This window comes from Stegodyphus dumicola, chromosome 10 (genome assembly GCF_044657685.1).
Source record: "Stegodyphus dumicola isolate Sdum_Otavi_A_Nest chromosome 10, ASM4465768v1".
In the NCBI taxonomy this organism is placed as follows: domain Eukaryota; kingdom Metazoa; phylum Arthropoda; class Arachnida; order Araneae; family Eresidae; genus Stegodyphus; species Stegodyphus dumicola.
The window spans coordinates 4,685,595-4,708,223 of NC_140777.1; the positions used below are offsets into that span (position 1 = coordinate 4,685,595).

The 22,629-nt window shown below is 34.1% G+C and overlaps 1 protein-coding gene across 4 annotated transcripts in view; it reads left to right on the forward strand.

Moving 5' to 3' along the window:
* Positions 1-22,629, forward strand: part of LOC146994853 (uncharacterized) — a 153,525-nt gene that overhangs the window by 115,882 nt on the left and 15,014 nt on the right. For 2 of the 4 annotated variants that reach the window (XM_085824582.1, XM_085824584.1), the window contains exon 10: positions 21,130-21,248. The exons of 1 other annotated variant lie outside the window; for it this stretch is intronic. The gene's annotated coding sequence lies outside the window, so the exon portion shown is untranslated. Of the gene's footprint in view, positions 1-21,129; positions 21,249-21,904; positions 22,027-22,629 lie in introns of all 4 variants that reach the window. One more of the 4 variants, XM_085824583.1, reaches the window with a different exon arrangement.

The following is a 22,629-nucleotide window of genomic DNA, read 5'->3' on the forward strand; positions in this document are numbered from 1 at the left end:
AAAACTTCTTAAATTCATTTAGTAAACATCGTATCCTCGTTGTTTATTGAATCCAGAATGTTGGTGTCGTTTATATAATTATTCTTACTTGTCCACAGAATCTACTGACTTATCTAGCCATTAAGTAGCTGCAGATCATTTCTACATAACCATTGAACTTCCATTAATTCAGTCTCTAGAGGGTTGTATGTTTATATCATAATTTGACTTTTATAAAAATGATTATTCTAAATATTATGTTTCTATAAAAATATATTGTGCTTTAAAAATATGGATAATAGTATCAGCCGCTCTTTCAGCCACTTCAAAAGCAACAGTTTGTTTAGAAATAAATTATGCAGTTAATGTCATAAAATTCAAATAAATATCAAACGAAAATTCTCAGTTTTAGACAATTCGATTTAAACGAAGTAAAGTAGCAGACGATAAAACGCCGAAGGTAAAAATTTACTCTTACAAAAACTTACTCTTAAATTAAAAAAAAAAAAAAAGAAAAGAAAAAGAAAAGATACGAGAGAAATTAAAAAAAAAATAGTTAAAAATTTGAATAATATCATCTATAATTTAAAAAAAATAGCCTTTCATATAGTATTAATAAATATTTATTACGAATCATTGAGGGAAAAAATGTCATATAATTAATTCTCCGTAAAATTTTACTTGAAGTTTAAGGTTAAAAATAGCTGTGGCAATTCAGTATAACAAAAATCCATAGACCACATTTGGCGTTATTATCGCTCAAAAAAAAGGTGCCAAATTTCAAAACGCGAAATTATGTAAATTCGTGTATATCTTAGAAAATTTTGAGTAAAAAAGTCTAATTTTTTGCAGATATGCTTAAAAATACACCTACTTTAAGATGATGGTAAAAATTTTGTAGGTTATAATTCAAAATATTTTTCGAAAAATCTATAGAAATTATTTAAAAATAAAAATTTTAAAAATAAAACGCAAAAAATGGGTAAATTTTATTTGGAATGAACCAAAATTTCGAAATGTGAGAGAAAAAATAAAAAATGTTTAATAAAAAAAGAGATATTAATAAATATTTGCCAAATTCAATTAACATTGAGGAGCTAAAATTTTGAGAGCTAATATTTTAAAAACTATTCGTACGATTTTTACAAAACTTGGTATTCTGGCATAATTTGAGTCGTAGAATCGAAATATGTAAAAAAATTGGTATGTTATTTCAGAAAAAGTCCGATTTTGTGTCAAAATACCTATGTTAGAATAGTGCTATATATAAATCTAATATATATCCTAAGTCGCGCTTTCGAGACATGAAAAACGTAGTTTGAATTTTGTCAATCGCCCCAGTAGAACGGGAGATATAGCACTGTCCCTTTTTTTTTTTTTTTTTTTTTTTGAGCAGTGTACATAGTGCGTGAGCGGAAAAAAAGACCCAATCGTTCCTTCTTTTAAATAATGTTCTTTATCTTATATTTTTAATTATAATTGTTATAAACTTTAAGCAATTTTTTTTTTTTCTTTTTCGAATTTTTATTTAAATTGTTTACGTTGCATAGTTTCTTTCGAATAACTGTTTTAAAAATTTCTATTTACTCATTCGAACTGCGTAGTTTAAATCAAAGGTGTACCATTTATCTTTTCAAATAGTTTTCTTTATACTACATTTTTAGTCATAGTTACTATTTTAGGTTTAATTGTCTTGTAAAAACTTTCAATTACTTTTGCAAAATTCATACCCACGTAAAAATTACTACACCTAAATCAATTGATTTCACAGTGAAACTTTCCTAAAACAATCAACTCCACAGTTCTAGATAATGCCAGTTTCCTGTAGCCTGATAAAACTACGACTGATTTTAAGTACTATTATTTAATTATCCTGACAAATGTGTCACTGTCAGAGGTGGTCATTTAAGAAAATAACCACTATATGAGGTTTCACTTAATGTAAATTTTTTCAAATAAATAATTCACTTTTTATACTCCCAAGACTAGTACATTTAATATTACATAAATCTTATTCACAAATCTATTTCAAAAGACATTTATGGAAAACACATTTGAAATTTTCTTCATCAAACTAATAATAATGAAAATTAAAGTATGCATAAAAATGATTATATGTGTTTTAACAAAATAGCACAAAATATTTAATGTAAAAATGTGGTTCTAGTCTCATACTTGTAAAGAAAAATAGACCAAAAAAAAAAAAAAAAAAAAAACAATGTAAGCTACTATGATCATCTAAATTTTCACATCATTTTAGTAATAGAAAAAGGTTCCTTAAGCTTGTATGTCTTGTCTACCCTATCCTAATAAACACATTAAATATTTCAATGTTTACTTCATGAATAAAACTTACGTTTTTTGCTCGCGAAATAAATTAGTAGATTTTTTAAGACATATAAAAACATTCTTTTTGCTCAGCCACATCACATTACTCGAAAAATTGAAAATTGAATCATGCAAGATCATTTTTAAGTAAGGTATGCTCAAATTTATTAGCACATAATATTCCAAATGATAAAGCATCTACATGAACAAGCTTTAAAAAGTATTTCTAAACAGTAATAATTTTTTTTTTTTTTTAAATTTCAAAAATACAATTTCAGTAGAATGCAAAAATTATAGTATTTGTGCATCTGATCTAAACACACTGAACCAAATTATCACTTTTCAGACTTTAAGCACTGCTTTTCAGGATAAAAGTAAAGATAAAAAATCAATTTCACGCACAGAAACTCCATTTCACAACTAATCAGCTATCCGCAAAGTTCTCTCAAACATTAAACACAATTACACGTGCATGGCTTAGTGGTATTATTTGCTTTCATATTCATAGTCAGTGCTGGTATTTTATTATTTATTACCAATTTCTAAACAGTAAAGCATAGTAAAATTTTTAATATAGTAAATTATATATTGCATTACTACATCCACGAAGAAAATAACACTACCACCGCACAACAATAACTAGAACGGCGCCATATCAAAGAATTTGCCATATTGCTTGTTTGAGGAACTTCTGAAAGTAGGGGAATTTTTTTTTTTTCCCTCACATTAACGTTAACACGGAGAAAATAATTTTGCGATTGTGAATGAGCTTGTTCGCGTTAAAGAGATGTTGGTTGATACCGGTGTTTAATTGTAATATCAGAAATGTAAGTGCTTTGTGTGTGTGTGTGTGTGTGTGTGTATATTCAGAGAACCAACTCGTAGCAAAAAACCACCTCCCTAAGACGACCGCCTCTGAAAGAGACCAGTATTTCCGAAAACATAAGTATACTTTGGTATTTAATATTCCCTCTGTAAGGCTACCATTCACAAAGAAAGTTCTGCAAGTGTGGCTGGTCACCTTAAAGGGATTCATTCCGTAGATGCAATCTCCCTAAGACGACCACCTCTAAAAGATAAACGTATCTCTGAGAATGTGAGTATATATAGGTATTGAGCATCACCTTTCTAAGGCGACCACTTGCAAAGATTAAATTTATTTGCGGCTGGTCGCCTTAGAGAGACCTCGTTGTGTGTGGTGTATATGATTACTGTCATTGTTTCCGAAAAAAAAATGTTAATCAAATAAATAAGCATATTTAGTAAAAACCCTCTCTAAAACGACCACCTGCGTTTCCAGGTTGTTCTGATGGTCTTAAAGAGATCATATTTTCATTCTGTTAATTTTATTGTTTACAAGAAGTCTATTAACGTCAGATAAAAAAATAGCATAAACCCATATAAACCAACAGAAGATTTATTATTTTATTCATACCAGTAAGAAAACCAGTAAAAGTCAATATAAACCTATACAAACCAGTACAAAGTTCTGCCATTGAAAAAAATGTTGGTTGTATGGGTGTCAATTGATACCAGTAAGAAAGTAAAAGTCAGTAGAGACCATCAAAAATTCTACAGGTGCCAGTAGAACGTTTTACTGGTTTCTATGGATCATTTTGAAACCAGTAAGAAAAATCCACAGAGACCAACAAAAACCAGTAAAAGTCAATAGAAACCCATAAAATCTTATGGGTACCCATAAAAAGTTTTACTGGTTTCTATGGGGCATATTTAGAAGGGATCACTTTTCCTTTTTAATGTAATGTCGTTTCGTGGGAAATAGGCAAATCTACCGATATCTAGCATTTAATTAGTTAAAAAAAATCAGTATAATTGAGTGTCGTTTTTTACTTCCTTGTATCATCCGTGTAACCTTTAGGTTCCTTTCGAAGGGCTCCCGGACTGAAGAGTCCTATCCCTATCGATGCTGAATCGCTTTTCGAACGTTGGAAGCATAAGTGCGTTCCGGCAGAGTGTCAATAAGCAGAAAATATGTCAGTAAACAGAAAATATAGCAGTCGATGATGAGATGGCGATACTTGCACTTGAGGAGAAGTAACCGGAGGCTATTTCCCAGGTATCAGGTCGATGCGTTGAGAAACAGAGTTGAAGGCGGCGTCGGTGGGCGGAGAGAAGGCTGGAGGTGGTGGAGAATCATCAGGTCAGGTGGTATGGAGTAGCCAATGGTTGAGAAAGTGATTTTTTTTTTTTGTAAGAGAGCTGAGAGAGCTCATGCAAACAGTGTATATATTTTCAATATTATGATATATATATATATTTTAATTAAAGATATTTGCTTCTTCACACATGTTAAATAAAATGAGTAGTTTTTCCATGGGTGTATCAGCTGATTTAAGTTGGTCTATATTATTTTTAAGAATGGAGAAGAATTTAAAGATGTTGCTGTTTCCGAAAATGTTGTTTAGTTCTTTTAACGTGGAAAATATGTCTGTGAAAGTGTTGGTGTTAGGTGTAGTGTTGGTATTCTGGTTTCTAGTGCCTTGTGTGTTGTTTGATGTAACTTGTGCGTAGGTTCTGCCTTGTGTATATGTAGGTGCGTGTGAAGTGGTGTTTTTTGGGGTGAAAGTGTAATTTGGTGAGCTGTTGGTGTTTCTGTTTCTAAGTAATTTCTCGCAGCCGCGATAAGAAGCTGGGTGATTTTTGTGGCAGTTAGCACAGATGGGATTGTCAATTTTTCCTTGTGTAGGGCAGTCTGTGGTTTTATGTTGTTGTGCGCATTTAACACACCTAGGTAGAAAGAAGCAATTCTCTAATGAGTGGTTAAAGCGTTGACAGTTGTGGCATTGTGGTGTAATGTTTTTGTTTATGTATTTTTCAACTGTAATGATGAACATACCTAGGTGTGTTTCACTGTAGATTTTGTCAATGTTGGGTGTTTGCATAAGTTGTATCTGAAATAGTGTCATGGGTTGTTTAGTTTTAAATCTTGTGAGCTGAACTACTTTATGTACTGTGTATCCTAGGTTTGTAAGTTCAGTGGATATTTCATGTGTGTCTGTGGTGATGGGTAGGCCTCTAATGACTACTTTAACTGGACGTTTATGTTTAGGTGTAATGACATAGTGTTCGATGTTATGTTTTTGTAGGTCTGGGGTGAGTTGTCTGTGGTCGTCTGTTGTTGAGGGTAGTAATTTTAAGTATTCGCCGCTGATTTTGCCATAGAAAGTAGCTTGTGTAAGTGTTGTGAGTTTTTTGATGTATTGGTTGTGTGTGGCGCCATCTGTCGGCTTAACCATAATCGGTGTAGGTGTACGGTAGTTTGGGAGTCTTGCATCTGGTGATTGTGTGCTGTTAATTTGTTGTGTAGGTTGAGTGGAGTGAGTGTTAGGTTGCGAGAGTGCTATGAAGCTGTTTTGGGTGGGAATAGTGTTGGGTGGAATATCTTTAGGAACCTCTGCGGTTTTAGTTGGTTTTTGAAATCCATCCGAATCGTCTTCGCTGTCTGAGTTATCACGTGGTTTGCGTTTATGTTGTGCTATTGGCTGTGTAATGCTTGCATGAGTAAGAACAATATTTAACTTACCCCTCAGCTTATCCAGTAGAATCTTCTTCGCTTCTATCTCCTTCTCCATGATATCCGAATGATAGTCTCTGTCCGTAACTGGTCTTTTGGCCGATAATTCCTGAATTATTCCGTTGAGGCTTGAAATAGCAATTTCTAGGTCGGCGATTTCCGTTCGTAGAGTAGCGATTTCATGTTCCGTGAGAGCGTGATCAGTACCCTGGTCCATATGAGTGGCCGCCGTATTCGAGCTGTCCGAGACCGGATCCGTGCCTTTATCAGGTGGAACCGCTTCATTACGAGGAGTCTGCTTAGTACGTGCCATGACGACGACGACACGTCACGCTTTCATTAAAAAGAAAAAATGTACTTCGTACTTCCTTGTACGAAGTAAAAAGGAAGGGTATTATTCGGTTTCGAGGGCCGTAAAATATCGCCAAACTATTGTTGATGCCAATGCTGCCAAAAATAATTGCGGCAACCCTAACGCAAGAAAGGAAGTATAATAGCGAATAACTATTTAAGATTGATGTTTTAATTTAGATGAAAAGTTACTTTCATATAGTACTATTTTATTATTATAATTTATATAAAAAAGGCTAAACATGACTGAATGGAAGCATAAGAGTAAATAACTGTTTCAGATTATTATTTTAATTTAGATAAAAAGGTTAATTTCACATCATACAATTTATTATTATTATTATTTATATAAAAAAGGCTAAAATAACTGAATGGAAACATACTCATTACAGGTTTCTTTCCTGCACCGCCATTTTGCTTCCGAGTTATCGATAGAGCATAATTTCATCTCATGATTGTTCAAACATAATTTTCTATCATGAATGATGCCTTTTTTTTTTTTTTTTTTTTTTTGAAAAAATTCTATTGTAGACTTTTCTTCACTCGGCAATTCCCAAATTGTAAAATCCATAGCTTTATCATAAAGAGAATTAAAAAATTAAACTAGTATTTCAATGGCGACTTACAAATATAGAACTATCTAAAACTTACGCAATTTGAAATCAGCGCGTTCGCGAGATTTGGCGTGCTGTTTAATGGGCGAGTTTGCTAGATTTGGCGCTTTTGCGCATGCATTTTCGCTGCAATTTTTTACGGTCTCCGAAACCGAATTGTACCAAAGGAAGTATTGTAATCGCGAAAACTTTCAGGCAGCATATTTCAAAGAAAATATCCATTTTGACAGCTATCGAATGCAATTTAACGATGTTTTTGCATGATATCTGTACGTAAGGACAGAATAAAAGACTCTTTTCCTCCAAAAAAATTAAAAAACTGCTTTAAAATGAATTCTGAAGAGAATTTTTCGTGGCGTCTGTACGAACGTATGTACGTATCTCGCATAACTCAAAAACGAGTAGCTTCAGAACGTTGAAATTTTGTATATAGGACTGCAATAACATGTAGATGTGCACCTCGTATTTTGGTTTCAATCGACCGCAGCAAACGTATATAAATATATTTATATATACATCCACTCTGATACCCAGCTCAGTGATCTCAGTTTCTTTACTGTATATGTTTGTAAATTGTACGTTTTTTGCTTTAAAAATGATTGAATTATGTTGTTTTTATCTTCCGGTTAAGGTTTTTATGCGTTTAGTAAATCTGTATGCAATAGTTTTAGAATTATCAACAATTTTAAAATTGTTTAAGTGCCGCTAAGACTTTTTTTTATGGCGGCCATTGATTGTTTACATTTAAAACAGCAGACTAGTGGATTTGTTGCCAATCTAGAGAAACTTAGCTTCGCAACAAAAAAGAAAACGCCTTCATTTATTATTGCCAATTAAATCATGCTTAGTCCTTTCTGGAATTTTTTCGAGGAAATAAGTGTTTAAGGTTTACTTCGTAATTTTTAATACAGATATTTTGAGTTTTTATGTATTTTTGCCTTGTCGCGAAGTAAGAACTGAATTAATTGAATGAAAAATACTCAATCGTCTGTGAAAACTTTCTTTTTTGTTTTGTTTGCTTAATTTCTTTTATACATTGTTCTAGTTTTATTATAGTATTTGAATAGAACATGTGGCAACGATTAGATAATTCTTTAAATGATATAAATTTTGTGCATTCTGAATTATAATATGAACGAAATATAATACTGTTAAGTGAATCTAGCGCCAGTGTATCGCTATGGTATGGTAAACAAATATCTTGAATTTTAAAGAATGCCTTTATTCTATTGTGGTTTATGCGCTGTCGGCGAAGTAGATTTAATTCAATCCAATAAGTTTAAATGAAATGCAAGAAAAAATGCGTATAATGTAATATTCCGTATAAGGAAGTCATGTGGTGTACACATCAGATTTTTTTATTACAGTCTTCTGACCGCGTTTCTCGCTTCGTGAACATTTTCCAAATCTTCGAAAAAAGTCTGTTATTTTTTCAAGTTTTTTGTAACCCATCATTGGCAACGGAAGAAAATTTTCCTTTTATATATCACGTAGCCAAACTTCTACGTCTTTTCCTGTAGGAGTCATTCTCAACTTTACTGCAAAATACTGTCTCCGTAATAGGTGAAGGAGTATTAAATACAGTAATAAAAAGGCGTAGCGTATTCGGGTGGTAGTAAAGAATTCGCCATGGCCCTAACCGTAACTGAATAAGTGCGTGGACGAGTTTGTAGCTTAATGGCAATGTTCGCTCGGAGATTGTTACTATGACAGAAAATGAAAAATTTGGAGAGAAACTGGTCCATGGATGTTCCTTCTTAACGCTAGACACGGTTTGGATTTGGAGTGATTGATGAAGAATCAAAATACAAGCAAGGTTTCAAGGTTACCGGGTTTCGGGTATTTTTGCTTGAAAAGCAGTTTAATTCTGGGAAACACCACTCTAGGAGATTTATTTGCATATCTTTCTAAAGTACGTGCGCTTCATTGCGTCCTTTCTTCCTCATATGCTTAATACTGAGATTTTTTAATTCGAGGTGATAAAGATGATAATATTTCTTTGTAAAAAATTCCGTTAAATTTTTGTTCTTTTAATTGCTTTTTTAAACAAATTTAAATTTATATCCTAGCTCAGTTTAATTTTTATTCTTTTAACCGGATGTTGTAAAATAAATTCATTTCTCCGTCCATTTATTGTATATTTAAAGTTATGAAGTGCAGAATGATCTTGGGAAGGATAATGAGGATTGGTTATTCATAATAATGTTATGTATTGTTACTAAATGCCCAGCTGCTGTAAGACAGCTACCCACAAAGCGGGTTTAGGTTTTCCAGAAAATTGTTAAAAAAAGGCAGGGCTGGCAGATGACAGAATTGGCGATATGCTATAGACAGAGCGAGAACATTCTAGAACGAATTCTTACCGGTTTACCCTAGAGCCTACAATGTTCTCGAATTCAGGTGAAAGCTATATAAAATCTGCTTGAACGCGGAGTAGTAGTGTATCGTCGAGTTTTATCTTGAGAGCGTCGAGCTCCAACAGTGATCTACCGAGTCGGGAGCTGTACTTTGGTGTTTTGCCGTGAAGCCGTCTTCACCCATATACGAAGGTAAGTTGAAAAATAAGTTTCCCCTGTCGACTGTGGTCAGAGTTGTGTATGAAAGTCAAAAAATAGAATGAGACATTAAAGATATGACATACCTTTATTTTTCCACATAGGTACCAAGTACATTGAGACATTTGTCATATCGCTTGATAAGCTTCAAAAAGCCTTCCAGGAAAAAATCAGGGTTTTGCATATGGAAGAAGCGTTGAACTGCTTGTTTCACTTCAGTATTGCTTCCAAAGCGCCTTCCCCCGAGATTTTTCTTCAAAGCCGGAAACAGATGGAAGTCGCTTGGTGCGAGATCAGGACTGTATGGCGGATGGTGTAGGCGCTCCCAATCAAGAGTTGCAATATGGTTTTGCGTTGCCGTCGCCGAATGTGGTCTGGCATTGTCATCCAACAGCAGAAGGCCAGGCCGCTTTTTCAACGCTTCTTCCATATGCAAAGCGTTCCATATGCAAATCGTTCAACGCTTCTTCCATATGCAAAGCGTGAATTTTTCTTGGAGGACTTTTTGAAGCTTATCAAGCGATATGACAAACGTCTCAACGTACTCGTACGAGAATAATAAAATAAAGGTATGTCATATCGTTAATGTCTCATTCTATTTTTTGACTTTCATACACAACTCTGCCCACAGTCGACAGGGGAACTTATTTTTCAACTTACCTACGTATTATGTGTAGCTGATCGTTTCAACGTGTTGTCCTCGTTTTTCGACGACTGTAAACGAGTAATACTGGCTAAATAAATTATGTTTTGATTCTTCATCAAGTGTTGTCATTAATCACTCAAAATCCACTCGCCTATAGTTAACTCCAACAGTATGAATGAATCCTGCATGAAGCATCACGAAATAGATATTGGTTAGAATTCCGTTATTAATAATTTGGGTTTTGTTATCATGAAAGATCGAGCTTTAGAGTCCGAGCGGTAAAAGTCGCTGAACACTGATATTTTGGTCCGAGTCCCGCGAACGGGCTGGCTGCATGAGTGTTTTCATGCTTTTCCCCAAGCATAACGTGTATATGAGTCTGTTTCCAGTAGAACGTCCTCCACGAAGGCATCCCTTCCCTCGAGGCTTTGCCGTAATAACATAACCCAAACCGTTATCATAAATTCGTTACCTTTTATTTCAAAATCATTATTTTAGTTTGTTTGTGATTATCAAATCCCAAGTACAATGCAAAGTACCCAAGTACTTTGCATTGTAGATACTTGGTGAAAATATTTAATGATAAACGTATGATGGTTGATTTGTCAAAATACAGAACCTTAAATTGGTGAAGTTATAAATACATTGTTCTCAACTAGAGTGTCAGTAATGCTGCATAATAATAAGGTTTTTATGCTCTCGCTGGGCTGATAGTTTAGCAATCTACTTTTGGATTCACTCGCACTAACACATTTTTTTCTTTTCTTCTAAACTTTATTCATTCAGAATTATTTTCTTTGCACTTAAGCCGCATAAAACTCAATAGTAAAATGAACTCAACAGTAAGTTGTTTAAAAATAGAGAAGTTTTAGAATTCTCGATTATAGTGTCAAGTTGTATACGACTTGTATACGCCATATATACGAGGCGTATTCGGAAACTAAGTACCGTTTTGAAAAAAAAAAAAAAAAAAAGTAAAACAATTTTTTCGAATCCAATTTTATTTTTCATGAAAATACATGTCTTAAACTATTTTTCAACATAGTTTCCGACAATGATCAAACACTTGTCACAGCGGGTGACCAGTTTTTGTATACCATCGTCAAAGAAACTTCCACGACTAAAGAACCACGTCAAAGAAACTAACCACGACTCCACAGCATTTTTCGTGTCATCGTCAGATCCAAAGCGTTTGCCACCAAGCTCGTGCTTCAGGTGCAGGAACAAGTGATAGTCGGACGGCGCCAAGTCCGGGCTGTACGGCGGGTGATCGAACTGCTCCCAATGAAACTGTCGAATTAACGATTGAGTGACACCAGCAGTATGGGTCACTCAATCGTTAATTCATTAACATTGTCATGGAGCAACACTATTCCTTTACTGAACATTCCTCTTCGTTTATTTTGAATGGCACGCCTAAGTCTCACGATATCGTGCCGCATTAATGGTTTCACCTCTGGGAAGAAATTCAGTAAGCAAAACGCCTTTCCTATCCCAGAAGACAGTGCACATGATTTTTTGTGATGACATTATCACTTTGAACTTTTGTTTTTTCGGAGAATGAGTGTGTCTCCACTCCATCGATTGTTGTTTCGATTCTGGTATGAAATGACACACCCAAGTTTCATCACCTATCACAATTTGGTTTAAAAAGTTTTCTCCCTCATCACTGTACCGCGTGAGAAATGTCAGGGCACTACCAAGTCGCTTTGTTTTGTGAACATCAGTCAGCATTTTTGGAACCCATCGGAAACACAGTTTGCGATAATTCAAGCGGTCAGACACAATTTCGAACAAAACAGTACGTGAAATTTGTGGAAATGCCTCTGAAAGAGTTGTCATTGTGAAGCGTCTGTTCTCATGAATTGCTTCATCAACTTTCCTTACCAAATCATCGGTGACAACAGAAGGCCGACCACTCCGAGCCTCGGCGTGGACATTTGTTCGACCTGCATTAAACATTCTTACCCACTTTCTCCCCATTTCATCACTTATCGCGCATTCACCGTAAACTTCTGTCACTTGACGATAAATTTCGGCCGGTTTAACATTCCTCCCGTTCAAAAATTTAATCACGTCACGAATCTCACAGTGAGCGGGAGAACTAATTGTCTTAAACATTTTGAATGTGCACAGCAAACTGAAAACACAACAAAGAGCAACCAAAATGGCGACAATTGAAAGTCAGTGAACAAGAAAGACTCGTGCGCATGCGCGAGACGCCTACCAGAGCGCTGCGACGGCGCTAGAATGAAACGGTACTTAGTTTCCGAATATTTATGTTCGTTATATTATTTCTTCAAAAATAATACGTGGCGATAGAATTTGGTGCCAGCATCTTTTTATTTGAAAATTGATACGTACACAAAAATTATACGGACGAAAAGGTGAGATTAGAATCCAATGCTAAAAATAAATCTTTGGTTAGATTATTTAAGTTAAAAAATATCCATTGAATTTCGTAAGAAAAATGATGAATTATCCTTGTTTTTCGGAAACAAGTGTAATATAAATTAAAGCATTCATAAACAAGTGTAATATAAATTAAAGCATTCATAAACAAGTGTAATATAAACTAAAGTTTATTAGTTTTAAATATGACGAAACAAGAAGTTCATGATAATCTACATATTAGCAATAGAAGCTATATCTGTATAACTTAATCTAAAATTATCTGATATGGAAACCACATGATTTCCTTGTATGGCGTATTAAATTATATACATTTTTGCTGCCGCTCATTTATACTTATTTCCTCCAATTATTCTAATTAAATTAATCTAACCTCAAGGCGTTTTGAAACGACATCAAAAACTGCAAATTTTGAGATTAAATATGCGAGTCAATTTTCTTCGAGTCAAACTTCTTATTCTTTCATAATGAGTATTTCCTCATTTTAAACTTTAAACACTCTGCAACTGGAAGTATATGTCTACGACCAAAGATAGCAAAAATAAATCGTGGTAACGGTTTTGAGTCAACATAACTATGTTAGAATAGTGCTATATATAAATCTAATATATATAATTTTGAGTCAACATAACTATGTTAGAATAGTGCTATATATAAATCTAATATATCTTCTAACCTCAAGGCGTTTTGAAACGACATCAAAAACTGCAAATTTCGAGATTAAATACGCGAGTCAATTTTCTTCGAGTCAAACTTCTTATTCATTCATAATGAGTGTTTCCTCATTTTAAACTTTAAACACTATATCATCTGGGGGGCAAATATTATAAATTTATTTTAATAGAAAAGTTATTTTAACATATGTGCGTTTAAGAAAAAAGAGCAGCGAAAATTTCCCCAAAACGCAAGCACATGAATTTTGGCAGCATAGTTTCGTCGAAAATTGCGCGATTTGGCAACACTGCGTTGCAACGTAAAGCTGATTTGCTGGTTGTGGTAGCGCCGAAAAACAATTGCGTAGTTTACCGTGTGCTTTTGTTTTTAAAAGTTCCGAGACTTGAATGGATATGGAAGCGGTTGATGAAGAAGAACGCTTCAAAAGGCTTCCTTCGTATGTATTCACTTATATATCATGATTAAACTGAAATAAAAAATGATTTATTATCAAAGATGACAGAATAGTTTGACGCATAACCATGGTCATCAAAATTAGCAAACCAAGGAATATATTGTTTTTTGTGTTAACTGGAATTTAAGACAAATTGCTTTCGTTTATCACGTTTAACCGAGTAATTTCAGTACATTAATACTAATTTATATTTTTTATATCCGTTATAAATGCTTATATATTGTTTTCTGTGTTAACTTGAATTTAATACAAATTAATTTTCGTATATCACGTTTAACCGGTTAGTTTTACATCTACATGCTTATTATCTGTGAATTTTTATAATTGCTTAATATATTGTTTTGTTTGCTAACTTGAATTTACATGCACTAAAAATCACGTTTACGGCCCGGATCATCGTCGATGAACTGCGAGCTTGGCGAGTAAAAATGCAACGGCGCCAACGGGTTCTCTGCGAATGAAAACCCACATATTTTTCAACTGGTAAAAGTTTACAATTGGGTGCCCCTTGTTTTTTGGCGATTCTTTTTTTGATGACAAGATCGGCACCAGGAAGGTACAATTTCTTTATGGTCGCTACACAAAACCAAAATAAGAGGTCAAAGAATTGCACAGACTCTGTACACATTGATCTGTTTTCACTTAAAAAAAAATCCTAGAATTGCACAAATTAGGCATTGCACAGTGCCTTAAATTTGTCCATGTACACATCAATCTATTTTCATTTAAATAAAACCGGGAAGCTAAAACAGAGTTAAAACTATCATGGTAACCAGAAGTGAGGTTTCATCGCCAAAATTTAAAAAAAAAAAAAAAAAATTGTCGCTAATTGAAGAGGCACCCAATTCTACACTAGAGCCCTATTTTCATTTAAATAAAATCAGGAAGCTAAAACAAAGTTAAAACTATCATGGTAAGCAGAAGTGAGGTTTCGTCGCCAAAATTTTTTAAAAATTGTTGCGATGCGAAGGGGCACTCAATTCTACACTAGAGCGAAAATATTTATATTCGTGATCCATTTGTACATATGAATTCAGTATACAAGTAATTTTCTCACACCTTTAACAAAGGTTGAAGATATCTTATGTGAGACACTTTTTTGATTACATGATCGATCAGGTTATGTTAGATTTTTGTCAGGTTTCCTGACTGTTCAAGTTCACGAACTGGCAATTTTAATGTACACGAAGGGTGGAATCACCAGTGGCAGCGATACAAAGCATTACCGAGATTTTTAAAAATTTCTTATTAAAATCTGATTCTTGCATTTCTTAAGATCTTAATCTTGCATTTGAACCATCAGGAAATCCAGTCTGAATGACGTAGAAGTCAGTACATCCGTATACGCTGAAATAAACATGCTACTTTCAGCACAATCAGTTCTTTTTTAGATTGTGTTTCACTGTATTTTATTGAGTGTCACATTCTCTCCAGAAGTCATGGATTAGCCGTCTTGGATGGGCAAAATCTGGATTCCTTGGGAAAGAAAGCTTGGCTCTGCATTTGTCCAATCAAAGCTTGGATCCATTAGAAGATTTTGCAGCTGTGTGACATTTTGACACCTGTTCAGAGGGACCATTATTAGCAAATAAAGTTATTCTTTGAAGTGGTGATTTGTGAAAGACATTCACCAGTATCTCTTGGAACCAAATTCGGCAGTTACCACTTAGTTTACTTGAGTATTGGTTGGTAGGAACTGTTGATGACTGGCTTTCCATCTTGGTGTGCCTCATCATATCATATGATGTTTTAATGCAAAGTAAAATGTTTGATATCCAAATGTAATCGAATATGTGTAGTTTCCTAAAAAAGTGCCAGAATATTTAAATGTGCAAAACTAAAAGTATAAAATGTTAGTTTCCTTGAATTATGCGTTTTCTTAGTCTTCATTTTATAATAAATCCAGATGTAAAGTACGAGTTGAAAAATAGGCTGATCGCATTTTCGTCATATCACATATTATATTAAGTTGACCATTATTCTTCAGAACCGTATGTTTAGCTTAAAATGCTCGTTAAAAATGGGGATTTTTCTGTATATTAGATCATCAGTTTAAATCTAACTAAATTTTCTAAAACTGAAAAATATAAGAAGGCGCAAATGAAACATGCAACAAAAGTTATCGTACACCGAAATATTTTCGTAAAATTTCATAAATAAAAATTATCGTCTGCAACATTTTTACCCTGCAAAGGGCTATTCATTTCGTTTTGGCATTTTGAATTAGTTCACTATAAATGTCAGTTCACTTCTCAAATTGTTGCCACCAAATATTGTCGCCCTACGTTATATTTCAAGAAATTAGATCAAGGATGTCAAACTCGCGGCCCGAGGACCGCATGCGGCCTACAACAAATATTTTTGCGGCCCGCCCAATATATCGGCAAATAATAATATATAATAATAAAATAACATATCGACAAAGAAAAAAGTGAAATGTTTACTGCTAAGTAATTAACGATAATTTATTCAGTGTTGTTAGATTACTCACAGCGAGCTGACACACACACACACACACACTACTTAAATTACAAATGCGTGTGAGTAGCTTGCGTTCAGCTACCTTCGGCTTTTGGGGGACACGTGCACTCAGAACTTGTACGCATCCACCGATAGCCGAATGTGGCCGAACTCATGGTCTCAGTTTTCCAATCACACTTATGATATATTGGTGCATCCACTTTGCTTTATTATTTTTGCGGCCCGCCTAAAGTTAAACCTTGTTTGTTTGACCCAAGTGTACCTATGAGTTTGACATCCCTGAATTAGATAATGAAGAATCTGCATAAATGTACGTATGTTTCTTGCATTGTGAGAAAACAGCGGTACCTAGAGTCATCTAATTTTGAATAGCGTAATCCTCCACCGAATATGGGCATCTGAAAGCCCAAATTTGAAATTTGGAATTTCTGTTTTGTAAAACTTTAACGAATTTTTCATTAACAAACTCAACGATTTAAAATACAGCAATGGCGACACTCTATGGAGGAAAAGAAACCTTTTTATCTCCAGCGCGGAACTGTATATCGGAAAATCTAAAGATATGCTCATTGTAAAATTATTTTGCGATATTGTCGTTGAATTGAATTTTATGATTTAAGTGCGAAGAACATGATGTTTAATAAATAAAGGTAACGCACAAAACGTTAAAAAAACGCCCTTTCCGACGTAATTTAAAATCGGAGACCTTCAGATTTTTTTTAAATTTATTTATTTTTAATTTCTGCAGTTTGATGACGTTTAAAAACTCGCTTGTCTTTATTCTTTGCTTGCTTACTTCCTCATATTTTATTTAATATTTAAAAATGTGTCGTAGTCGTAAGGAAACAACAAATATCATACGAAAATGGATCATTTTTCATCATAAGGGGTGGAAAATCGATCCGGGATATCGCTTAATTAGTACATTTATCCCATTCTACGACGCAGTATATGATAAAACGCTTTAAAAAATCGGATCGAAAATAAAGTAAGAAGAGGTCGTCCGGCAAAGTTAACGTGATCAGAGATTTGTAGTTAGAAAATTTGTGAAGAACGCACGTTTGAGTGCTGTAGAGATTTCTACAGAATTTATTGAAAAACTTTCTACTTCAGTTTCACCTGAAACTGTTCAACGAATACTTAGATGAGCTCATTTATATGGAGGCTTCACTCGATGAAAATTTTTCTGTAAGTGCAAAAAATGGAAAGGTTATATTCTTTCGCAAAATCAATGGTAAATAAGCCCGAAACGTATTGGAACCGTGTCTCATTTGCAGATGAAAGCAAATTTAACATTTTTTGTTTCCAATAGGCATATAACAGTATGGAGAAGAAAAAATGAGGAACTTAATCCCAAGAACTTAGTTGGAACTGTAAAGCATGGCGGTGGGAGTGTGGGTGCATGTCAGCATCAGGATTAGATAGTTTGGTATTTATTGATGGCACAATGAACCATGCTCTTTATTTAAAATATATTAGAAGATAATTTAAAATTATCCAATCAAAATTTTGGGTATTGGAAACAACTTCTTTTTACCAGGGTAGCGATCCTAAGCGCATGGCCGTCAACGTTTGCCTTTGGTGTGTCTAATATTGTCCACAAGTTCTGAAAATACCACCTCAGTAACTTGCGATGCAGATATTGCAAAAAATATATAGAAAAAAAATTTTTAATATGAAAAGTTTCAGATTTGAAATTACATCCAAAGGGGCGTTTTTTTAATATTTTGTCTGTTATCTTTATTTTATTAAATATCACGTTCTTCGCACTTAAACCATAAAACTCAGTTCAAGAGCAATATTGCAAAACAGCTTTCAATTGAGCATATCTTTAGAATTTCCTATACAGAGTCTCGCGCGCTGGAGATAAAAATGTTTTTTCTGTACAACGTTGCCACTGCTCGCTTTGAAATTCTTGAGTTTGTTAATGGAAAATTCGTTAAAGTTTTACAAAATATGAAATCGATAATAAAACAAATTTCAAATTTGGCCTTCGCACTAGGATTACGTCATTCAAAATTCGATGGCTCTATGTACCGTCGTTTTATCACAGTGAAAGAAATATTCATACATTCATGCAGAATTTTTCATTATTTAATTTCTTTAAATATAATGTAGAACTCTAACAATGGGTGGCAACAGTTTGAAAAGGGAAACGGACATTTATAGTGAAATGCCGTATTTGACGGCATATAAGACGCACCCTTATTTAGAAGGCCACACACAAGGAAAAAAAGTTTCAATAGTCCGCCCTACAGCGCGGCACCACAATAACTTAAAATGTGGTTTCTTTCTCTTTCATCCATATTTCCTATTTGACTGAGTTTAAAAGAAGTTTTCTTCCGTGCATTTATAACAAACCTATGAAATGCTAGTATTTTTTCTTCATAATCTGCTGGCATTTTCTGTGCAATAGTTGTTCTTGTGCGCATTGATAAGACTTGCCTTTTCATGAACCTGTAGCACCAGCCCTCAGACCCTGAAAAATTCTGATTCCCACGTTTTTCTGCAAATCCTTTGGCCTCATTGATTATCATTTTGGTTGCAACACTTATCCCAGATTTCCTCTTATCTATCACCCACATTTTTACGGCATTTTCAAGTTCAGGCGGAGCTGGGCATCGAAGGTTATGTTTTTGTTTTTTAGCAGTCTTCAGTGGATCTTCCTGCAGTCGCCAAGTACGTATCATTTTTTCGGTAGGTGGTGGACCGAAATGCCTTACTGCTCCTCTACACCCCTAGTTTATATGTGGCCGATTTAAATCGGCTAGGGGGGCCGGGGCTGCGCCCACTTTTCTGACCCCTAGTTTATACTGAATTGTATAGCTTAATCTCCTGTTTCCTGTAGTCATATTTTCCAGGGTATTTTTTTTTTAAACAAATAGTTTTAAGCACCGATACCGACGCGTTTATACACAGTAGCACCGATACCGATACGTGTGTCGGCTGAGTCAAAGAAAGTCTATGTAAAGAAGGAAAGGCTCCATAGACGTAATGTGACCGTCGAACCTGTTCGAACTTCGACATCAGCTTCGAGCTTTGGCGCTTTTTGGCGACAGATATTTCACGCATGCGTAAAATAATTATGGCAGATGTAGGAAAAGTTATGTGTGTCTAGACCAGTGTTCCGCAACCGGTGTGCCATGAGTAGGATATAGGTGTGCCGCAATCAAATACATGTATTTGACATTTTGCAATTTTTTATCATAATTATCGCAAAATAATTATGACAGATGTAGAAAAGGTTGTGTGTCTAGACCTTTATCCGGGCTAAAAATAGCATTCAGTATTGAAAGTTAACTTGTGTCCTTCACGTATAAGACGCGGGTAACGTTTTTGAGACCAAATTTAGGAAAAAAAGTGCGTCTCATATGCCGTCAAATACGGTAAGGCTAAATCGCAAAACGAAAACAATAGTCCTTCAGGGACATAGCCCCTGCGGACTAATAAAATTAAAATAAAGCTGGTCAGCTCTATACCCAGACGTTTGAAAGATGCCATAAATGCTGCAAGGTAACCCACAAAATGTTAACAGAAATACTACATAATATGTGCAGATTCTCTTAAAGAGTACAAAGAGGTAAATTTTCTGTTACTTTTTGATTATTGATTTCCCCCCAAAAAATTCATATGTTCATAAAATAACTAATCTATTTTTGCTAAGCGAAATTTATAGATATTATGAAAAACTTCTCATTCTCAAATATTAATTTTTATTAATGAGCAAAGCAATATTTTGCTGAAACTCGTAAGTGTACGGACACTTTTAGGAGCCACTGTATGAATTAGAAGAAAAAAATTTTATTCAATAAAATTTATTTATTGCAAATTTACATTCACAGCAAACGATTAAAATGAAGTAATGTTTCTGTGTTTAAAAAAGGGTGGATATGTGTTTTTCTGTAAAATGTAAAAATATGTTAGAGTGCACTGTACATTTTGATTTGTAGTGCTTCTAAGTGATTGCTCATTTTCGTGAACTGAAATGCCGCTAATATCTGTATTAATTTTTTAATATTTCCGAATTAATGTACTTATAATTAAAGTAAAACAGAACTCCGCTAAAGTATTTACACTCTGTGAATATCAAGATGCGAATCACAGCGTTCAGTCTGTTAGAAGTTTTCTTAAGAAAGGTTTCTTAATTCTTTCTATATTCTCTCTTCATTAAATATACAAGATATGGGTTGAATCCTAGCAGAGCCCACACCCTTGGCGCGAATAATTTTGGTTATAGCGCGCATCGTACATAGACAAAGGGAGTGTGCAGTGCCAAGATTGTGCAATTCTCTGATCTTTTTTAAATGAAAACAGGTCGATGTTTACATGGATATCGAGTTTGTCCAATTTTTGTAATATTATTTTCAAGTTGGCGATTTTGAGAAACGCGCGAACCAGTGCGCACTTTCTCAGTTTGTCGCCAAGGGTGTGGGCTCTCCCAGGATTTTACCCAAGATATGTAGGAAATGACTGAAAAATTGAACTTAAGTTTTCTGATAATTCTGAAATATTCTTTATTCTAAACGTTCAGCAATTAAATTCGGTAGTTTTCCCGTTTATCTCCTCGCGGTATCGTATAAGAACATGTAATATGATATAATAGCACTCGATAATTAATAATAAGACAATGAAAAAATTAGAAGCGACGTTGCTTATGTCATTTAGTGTTTATTTCACATGGAAACTGTTTGCCTATTGCCGGCAGCCATACATTACATCACCACGTAATCCTTTCATTGGTGATATATAGATTCATATCATGAATATTTGAATATTTTCGATTACTTGGGAGAACTTCACGGGGAAAGTGCGGAATCACCCACTGCTTGGCGCGTATTTAAGAATTGCACATACTCGGTATTCATGTACACATCGACCTATTTTTCACTTTAAGAAAAATCCCAGAAATGCACAAAAATGACGCTGCGCACTCCCTTTATCTATGTACACATCGACGTATTTTCACTTAAGTAAAAGAAAACTGTCAAAAATCGAATTCTTCCTACCCTTGTAAAAAGCGCCATACAAATAAGTGTGCGATTCTGCACTTTACCCGAATTCCACATTGCTGAAAATATTCTATCGAATCTTTTTTTCAGTGGATGGTAACTCAAAAGCGCATGGCGAGACCAAACAACGCGAGACTCAAAAAGAGAATTTCGAGAATAAAAATGGACACCAAAACATAATGAGATACGATTGCCAGATTTGCGGGCAGGTAAAGTACCTTAAATTCATTACTTGTCTTATCTTGTGTTTACATTGTTTCTTTTGGCACTAAATGCCTTCGCAGGTTATGTTATATATAAAATTTTAAATTTAGGTTATGTTATATTTAAATTGCTTGGTGTTCCATTTAAATTCGCAATTATTTATGGATGACACACCTTTTTTTTTTTTTTTTTTTTTGTCTGGACTTCGAGCGATTTTGTAGTATGAATCTACACAGCTTATATAGCAGTTTGATAAACCTCCTGTGGTTCGGGGGGGGGGCGATAGTACGTTTGCAATCGTCTGATATCATTTTCCCGGCAGAACTTGCATTCAAAGTTTATGTTAAGAATTTTTAGAATTCCATAAGAAAATTTCGAAGAGTTGGTGGTAAAAATTCAGCTTTTTTTTCCAAACTAATTTTTTTTTATTGCTCTCTATTTAAATACCATGCTAAATCAAAAATGAGAAATAATATTAAATAACACTAATGAATAAATGAAATATTTTAAACAACTTGCTTTTAAATATGAAATTAAGATAAAGTGTTTCATCATTGAAGTACAAATATTATAAAGAATCAGTTCTTATATTATAAAACCCGTGGAAAAAGGATTTTAAACATGTAAAAGTTGCAGTTTAACACCTACTTTAGTAACTTAGGTAGGCCCACCATCAAGCGAGCAGTAAAGCTCTCTGAACACTGGTAGCTCGGTAGAATTTCCAACAGAAATATAGCTGGAGAAAAACCACGAAATGGTAAAAAATAGACTCGGCGAATTCAAGTAAGTCCAATACATTATTATAGCAATTTTTATACAGTTTTTATTTTTAAATATATTTGTGTGCCCCGATAAAATTTTGACCATTACTTTCTTGTTTGCACGCGAAAAGTACAAAATTTAATATTTATTATATTTTTAATTAATTTTTTGATTTCTCGGTTTCGTTCTTCTCTACGATATTGCATTTAGTAAAAAATAATTCCAAATTAAAATTTAATTATTCTTTCTAAAAGTGTGTGAAGTCTTGTTCTACGCGAATACTACTTCATTTAATTCGCTGTTAAGTCTTCCTTCTTTTCAGCAAGACCATTGGTATTCAGAGGTTTGTCAGAATATTCTTGGTTTTATTCGGCCCGAAGTTTGGAACATTTGTCAATTATATAAGCCATGGGGACGAATTTATTAGGTTACTTAGTTTCTTTTTTGATTTCTAGCTTACCAAAGGTTATTATGGTCCAAATTTAAAAGCTTCATAAATTAAATGTTATTGATGATAGGAGAGCTGCTGGCTTGTTTTTGAGATCAGAGCTTTCATAAACCAACGTATGAAAGCCGACTAGCCTTATAGTGGCTTAGAGTTAAAAATCTGAGGTTTACAGTTGA